We start from the raw sequence: 7,708 nt of genomic DNA, 5'->3' as shown, positions 1-7,708 counted from the left end.
CAGCTGAATTCTGCACAATGCAAATCAAAACACATGGAAATAAAAGTAAAAAAAAGAAAATTAAATTCTTTTCAACTTTTCTTTAATAAATGTTTCATTCCTGTTAGAGAACCAGAGCATCTTCCCTTTATAAGTATAAACAGAAAGCAATAAAGATTGAATGAGGACCCTGGTACATGAAGCTGACACCAGAGGGATGGAGGGTGGGAATGCCCAGGAGGGTGACAGCTCCAGGAAATGTGAAGGAAGGAAAGAGAGAAACAGGAGAGGGTGGCAAGAGATCATTAAAAGCCTGAGGAAAAACAACTGCCTAGAGAATAGAATTAATATCTCAGCAAGGAGGTTAAGAATGAAACTTGGAGGTGTTGGGGCACATTTCCTAAGCAGACTGCTCATACTTTGCAGGCAAGAGCTGTGCAACTGTGATGAGAAAATGGGAGTGAGACCAAGGAGGAAACATAGAAGTGGCCGTGTAGCCTGTAAAAGCAGGTTATTTCTGAAAAGGACAAAAGTCAAGATTTGCAAGCCGAGTCCGCATTGGCACTTATTTAAATGTACACTCCTGAAGATCCCAGAAAGCGACATTAAGTTTTTAACTTTCCTGCTGTATCAATAGAATCAATAACTTGAACTTTTTAGTGTCTATTTTATGATCAGCATTTCAACTGAACCAAAGTGAGCCCTGCAGGCATGTAAGCAATATGGCTGACTTTCACAATACAAATGTTTTGTACTTGCATACTTCTACTAATCACTGTTTATGATCCTAACACTATTCATGGTAGATGTAGTAGCTTTGTTAGCTAGAACAGATGCAAATATATTCTGTCCTTTTTATGTTTTGTTTCTTTAGCAAGAATATAGTAATATCTGCTAAGGATGGAGCTTGTAGCACATTTGTCAGAGAAATAATTTGAAATGGCCACTCAGCTCCTTCAGTGGCTTTATTTGCAGCACAACATAAAACCACAATTTATTATTTTGTTGGGCAGAATAAATAACTACAACTCAATAAATCAGAAGCTGAGCACAGGCTGAGGTAGGACATTGTACTTGTGCACTGCTGAAGAGAGCAGTGGGGCCCCCCTGTGTGCACCATGGACCTCTGAGTCACCACCAGTACCTCTGCCTCATGCTATCGCTGCTCGATTACTGCCAGTCATGAGCAGGCTCTGTGCTGGTGCATTTGTGCCCTTCCCTTCTCATTCCAGGGCTGGACTATTTGCATCAGTGCTGTATGAAACTCCTAAGAAATCACTGAAGTGTACAGAACATAAAGACCTCACAACAGTGTATTAAAACAAATGACTATCACTAAATCCTTGTCTGAGATTTTGAAGACATAGAACCCATTTATTTCTTTAGGCATTAGGACTTTAAGAGCTAAATTTATATGATATGACAATATGCAGCATTTGTAGAGTTGCAGGTGGCTTTTCATAGGTATTCTCCAAATAAAAACTATTTTATGTGCTGAGAATCCTGAGATGGAGCTGTTGAGAGTAATTAGGGAAATATAACCTTCCCCAGAAGTGATATGCTTTTGGAAACAGATTTTGAATCCTTTTTGTTATGAAGATAACTTACTGTTTAAAGAGAACTGTACAGTTACTCATGTTTGCATAATTATACCTTTATCTTGCCAGTTCACTGTGGAAAGCATCATAATGGAAGATGAGAAAATTTTGTAATGGTGATAGAAATCTTTTTCAGACAAATCAGTGGTAGTCCTCTCCTATTGTTTTAAAATATCTGTCAAGATGTATAGAAAAATGCTCTTGTAATTTTAATTTTGTTACAGTTAGTATAATGCTTCTTTCATATTAACACACAACTTATTAACTTAACATATTAACATTCACTTTAAGTGAACACTGAGGTCATGAAAGAAGGAACCACAACCATGGCAAACTTGAGTATCCTAGTAGTAGTGTTTTGCTTTTATTATTCACTTATTTATTATCATTTGGTTCAAATGCAACATGCATGGTTTAAAACACATTTTCTGAACTTGGAGTTCAGAAGAATTTCCAAAGGCTTTCTGATCACTATGTGGCTTTTTGCAATGAAAGCAGCAAAACTGTCTACTCATTGCAAGGCTACAAAAGACACAGAGATGGATGGCTTTGGATCAGTAATACAGTTTTTCTTATGTTATTATTTTCATGATAAAGCAGAGGAGGAGGGAAATCACAACGACTCAGTGCCAACAAATGACCAAATTATGCAGGCACATTCTAAATGAATTAATTAAAAAACTGGATACATGTCAAAGGAGATTTGAAAAGTTCATCCTTTCAAGATTTTAACAAGTTCACGCCAGAGGACAATCTTGAAGCAACCTATTCTCAATTACGAACCTTACTGAGGTCTATTAAAATCATGAAAAGGACTCCCTTTGACCTGGATGATTGATCAATTAAATTTTTCTCTGCATAATGGCAGATGACTCACCTAGCAATGCTAACCTTTTCATGAGAGTCTCATGCTGGGATCAGGACAGGCTGGCCAGCAGGGAGAAACACAACAGAAGAAAAAAATAACTGGAATGTGATTCAAATTTGTGATGCAAATTGATCACATCATTCACAGATCATAGGAAATGCTACATCATACAGCAGACTGCTAAAGAGTGACCCATCACTCATGAGCTCTTTTTAGATCAGTGCTCTGACAGTGGAACAGTCTTGTTGAGTTTCCTAACACCTTAAACCATAATGGAAAACAATCAAATCTGACTGAGAACTCAAATTCCCACAGGAAACAGCATACAGTGCTTAATAGATTAAGATACCCATTCAGTGAAGTAAAGGTCAAGTACCATTGAGAAAAGAGAAAAACCTACTGCACACGGTGCTTACATTAGGCTTAAATTATAAAGCAAACCCTTTGTCAGAAGTTTAATCTCAAAAAATAACTTAATAGTACTAAGTGTTTAGATGATTTCATTTATCATTTTAGAAATCAAAATATTTATCATACTGAACTCACTTGAAGTGAACAGATTTGGTCTAAAGATAGTTATTTAAAGAGAGACAGTATTTTATCTCTGCTAGTAGTATCAGTGTATGTGAAAAAGCCAAACAGTTCTGTCATGGACCAGGATGATGCTTAAGAAATGGAAAACATCTCTTCTGGCAGGTTCACTACTCATTTTTGACACCTGGCTGGTCCAATATTGAGCACTTAAATTTATGACACATGACAGTATGAAAAATAAGGCATTATGCTTTCATACACAGAAACCCTTTTGAATTCTTCACAGGTGACTTGTACAATCTTTTCATTTTTTTTACTAAACGATTTCTTTCAGAAAGTTTTCTTATAAATGCTTGGTTATACAAGGTTAGTCATTAATTTGTTATGCCTTTAAAAGATATATGAAGTCTACCTAAGAAGCCTTTTGGGTGTGTTACAAGACTATGTTGTTTTCGTTTTCCATCGTGTTTGCTGGGTAATCTAAACTACAAGTAGAAAGTTGGTTTGCTTGAGTGCTGTTTGTAGCAAAGGCTGATAATCTACTAAAGTTTTTTGGCACTGAAACTTAAAAGTCTACTGTTAGCAAGAAAACACTCTCCCAGGTACTGAAAGAACAGTAGAAATCTGCATTTTTCAAATGGCAGTCAGCAGATGAAACAGGTAATGTCCTTCCACAACCCTACATTTATTCTTGTCTCTATACTGCAGTTGCCTTTAAAATGCTGGAAATGTACAAAATTGTTCATACTTGAAACAAGCTTCCTTATTTACTACTTCCCTCCTCACTCACTATATAAACATACAATTGCAGAAATCCCAGAACTTTTGTCTGTCCCATAACCTGTGCCCAGAAGTTTTGTTTTACCAGATCTAGTGAAAACTAACCTGCATGTGTTTGTCTGTAGATTAGCAAATCTTTACCAAAATTAATACTCAAAGATGATACACATCCCATTATTTGGAAGTGCAAGAATGTTACATAATATTAATTACAAAAATGGTTGGCTTTAGTGAAATACCCTGATAATAAGAACCATACAATATTTGCATCTCCATTTAACCTTGATTCTCTTTCTGGTTGCTGAGCACTGAAAAATCAAAGCTAGTTTATTTTTGTATGATTCTGTGTACCTATCTTATGGGACTCACTGCAGGTTTTGGGGGGAAAACATTGTGTGTTTCAAGAAGAAATCTCATAGGAATTAAAATAATTTGAGCAATCGCCAAGATTTTCAAAGAGGTTTACAGTTCTCTAATTTCCCCTACTTGAGAAAGGCAGAATTCACATGCTCCAGAAGCATTAATTAACTATTGTAATTAAGGTATTATAAAAATTCACAAATTAATTACTCTCTTTTCTTTGTATAAAGCAATCTTTTTTATACTCTGTTATGCCTGCTTGTTAAAAGACCACTCACGCAGTGTAGAAGGATTTTAGTACCTGGGCACAGACTGAAGTGCATGACAGGCAGAAAATCTGCAGTCACCTTGCAGTTTTGGCACTGGCCTCTTTTTGGTGAAGTACAGCACATGCAGCAACTTAGGGGCAAGGACTTGCTCCACTGGCACTTCAGAAGGGAAGGTCCTGAGAGGAGTTAGAGGGGACCTTTGGCTCTTTGGAGTTTTAAATGAACCGTCAATTTAGCTGAACCATGCATTAACTCCATTTGGTTGGATTTTTTCTAACAGAAAAGTTTGAAAACTTTACAAGGTACAGGAGAGCTGTACTCAATACAGTGTTCTAATGCCTGGACAAAATTTGTAGCAATAAAGATGGGATTTGTAGATGGTCCACATTTAAGATTATTAAAAATTGTTGTGAAATCCTTCTCTAATCCATTCTGCATTTCATATTACTCTTCAGAATACGAAGGGAGAGAATTGAAAGACAAAAAAAAAGACAAAAAAAGAGACAACTAAATTAGCTGTTTCACAAAGATTACTAAAATGTTGTAATTGCATACAATTATCTGTAACTAGATAGAAAAATATGTGCCATTGGAGATGTAACAAGAAGTTACTTCAGACAGCTGTTCTTTTCTGCCAGAACAGGCTGTGCTCAATTATGTAAAATCAGAAAAATACAAAAGCATATTTTTATATTTTAAAGATATAGATTAGTTCTCACAAGTTATTGAGATATTCTACATGGCTACACAGTACTGATCCTTGTGGGAGAAGAAACTTGAAAGAACTAGATTTATATTTCTTAATTCCATGCTAATTCTGTCCAATCACATTTCAAGCAGGTGGTGCACAGGACCATTGCCATTTGCTGTGCTGGTCTGGTGAAGATCTAGGTGGGGGGCCATGGCTGAGGAAGAAGGCAAAGCATCTGTGCTGAGACAATGGCTTAGCAGCCTATTAGCAATTTCTGCAGATGTTCCAAGGTAATTTGTAAGAGGGTTCCTGTCTAGTTTCATTTCCTTCTCAGCTTTACATAATGTCTCTGACCTAAGGAGACCAGTGAAACCTGTAAATCTGGACTTGACAAGGCTCGTCAGGACAGCCTGCAGGCATTTGGAACCAGTAAAATTCAATCTACATACACACTGAGCTCACTTTTGAGAGAAAGAGTGCAAAATCTGGTTTATTCTATGAAACCCATTGTCTCAACCTTGCTTCATATAAAATGGCAATGAGTTTTTCTTCCAGAGGCTTGGCATATTGATCTTTGGACACTGCACTGTACAGGAGCCTGGCATTTTTCTTTTAGAACAAGCTAACAGTGAAATCCTGGCTCATTAATGTGAGTTTCCACATTGATTTATGTAGCACCTGGACAATTAATAGTATGAAAAAGTTTTACAGGCTAGAATCACTACATATTAATTATTACTGTTAATTAATACATACACATTTATAAAAATAGAATATGTGTAATCAATATAATTTTAAATTTGTTTTATACTTGATGACATTTTCTGAAGAGAAAAGCATGAATTAAAAGATGAAAAGATGAATTCAAATTAGTGCACAAAACAAGAAATACATGTTTGTAATTGATGCTAAAGCTATCAGATTATTTTAATAAACAAGTTGGAAGAATAAGGAATGAAATCATCAGATTTTGAATGTAGGAAGAATGAAGAAGTGAAAATATGAAAATTGAATATGAATCTAAATTAGACATATGGAATGTGATAATTTTTTAAAAACATGTGGGATATATTTTTTCCACAGTTCCCATACAGAGCTTTCAGTAACCTGCAGTCGGCCCCCATTTAAAGATCAAACATCTTGTCTTTCAAAATAAACAAACAAAACATAGAGACTTCAAGCCTATCTTTAAGAAACACAGGTATGAATGTGATATAGCCAAGTATTTTTCATACATAAACAAATACCAAATCTTTCTAATGCAGGCAAAGAAAAAATAAAATTTTGAAAGCTAAAACATGAGTATTCACTAGGAACTAAAATGTTGTGTAAGCAAATCATAGAGCATTTCAGAGTTTCGTATCAGTCTGGTAAAATAAATGTTTCTGTAAAGCTCATGTCAATCTAAAGAAAGAAGAATAGTAGAGAACATTTGTCTAAAGTGCTTCTCAGTAGCACAGAGACAATAAGTAGTACAGTATCATTTTCAAAGATAAATCTGTTTTTCAAAGCAAGTCACAAATGTCTGTATTATTAAATTTACTTTCATGGAAACTTTTTGGGAAAAGTTCTTGATGTTTATTGTGCACTAATGACCTCCTTTTAGAACTGGCAGGGTTTGCACATTCAAGTTTGTTCAACATTGTACAACAGAATAATATTTATAGAGTTTCCAGTAAAGGTAAATATAAAATTATGAAGCATTAAAATCAAGTCAAGACTCCATTATCTGTAACAAAAACAGACTGGAAGAAGCTCTCTTGCCCAGACTGAGGAAGAATTTAGCTCCACTGTTGAAGCTTGGTGTGCCACCTGTGTCTGTCTCCCAGGAGCGCTCAATGTGGACACTATGCAAACACATGGAGCCAGTTCAGGAGCTGCAGCTGGGTCTGCCTGACCCAGAGAGACACTTTGGAACCACAAGTGTGGCAGCAGGGCACAGCAGGCAAGCCAAAACTGGCTTCAGTTCAGCTCACTAGCTCATTTTGTCTTGTTTGGCTTGTTCAGAAGCCACGTTCTGGAGGACTCCAAAGCTGGTATGACTTTGCTGGACCTGAGCTGGCCTGATCTTTATCAATTTTTTTCCCCCTGCTCTTGGTACTCATACCAAATGAGGCTCACACAATGCTTACACAATTCTTATTTACAGAGACGTTCAGCAAGTGACTTCAGGGGTATTAAGTATTTAGTTCCTCTGAAAGGAGGAGCTGACTCACTCATCATTGAAATAAGCTTCAGAACATGCTAAAAGGAAAAAGCCCCATTCTGCAAAAAGAAAAAAGTCCTGTTCCACATAAACAGAAAGGGGAATTATGCCAGGAAGCAACACCTGAGAATAACCACTGGGAAACTTGCAAATCTGAATAGCTGGAATCTTGTCTCAAAAAAAATTTAACTCCTTTGTGCCAACCTGTTAGTGTTAGGTGACACACTGAATGTGAAAGAGAAGACCTTACAAAAACTAAACATACAGACAGCACTAAAAATTCATTAAGTCAACTTAATTCTATTACTGGTATTTTCTGGCATTACAAGGCACACACAGATACTATTCCCTGTCTTCAGGGATAAAAAGTTATACTTAGTGATATCCTTGTTAGATTAATGTAAATTGGCTACATCACTGTCT

The sequence above is a fragment of the Vidua chalybeata genome, chromosome 7, assembly GCF_026979565.1.
Source record: "Vidua chalybeata isolate OUT-0048 chromosome 7, bVidCha1 merged haplotype, whole genome shotgun sequence".
Lineage (NCBI taxonomy): Eukaryota > Metazoa > Chordata > Aves > Passeriformes > Viduidae > Vidua > Vidua chalybeata.
Note: the sequence above shows the minus strand (reverse complement) of the source record.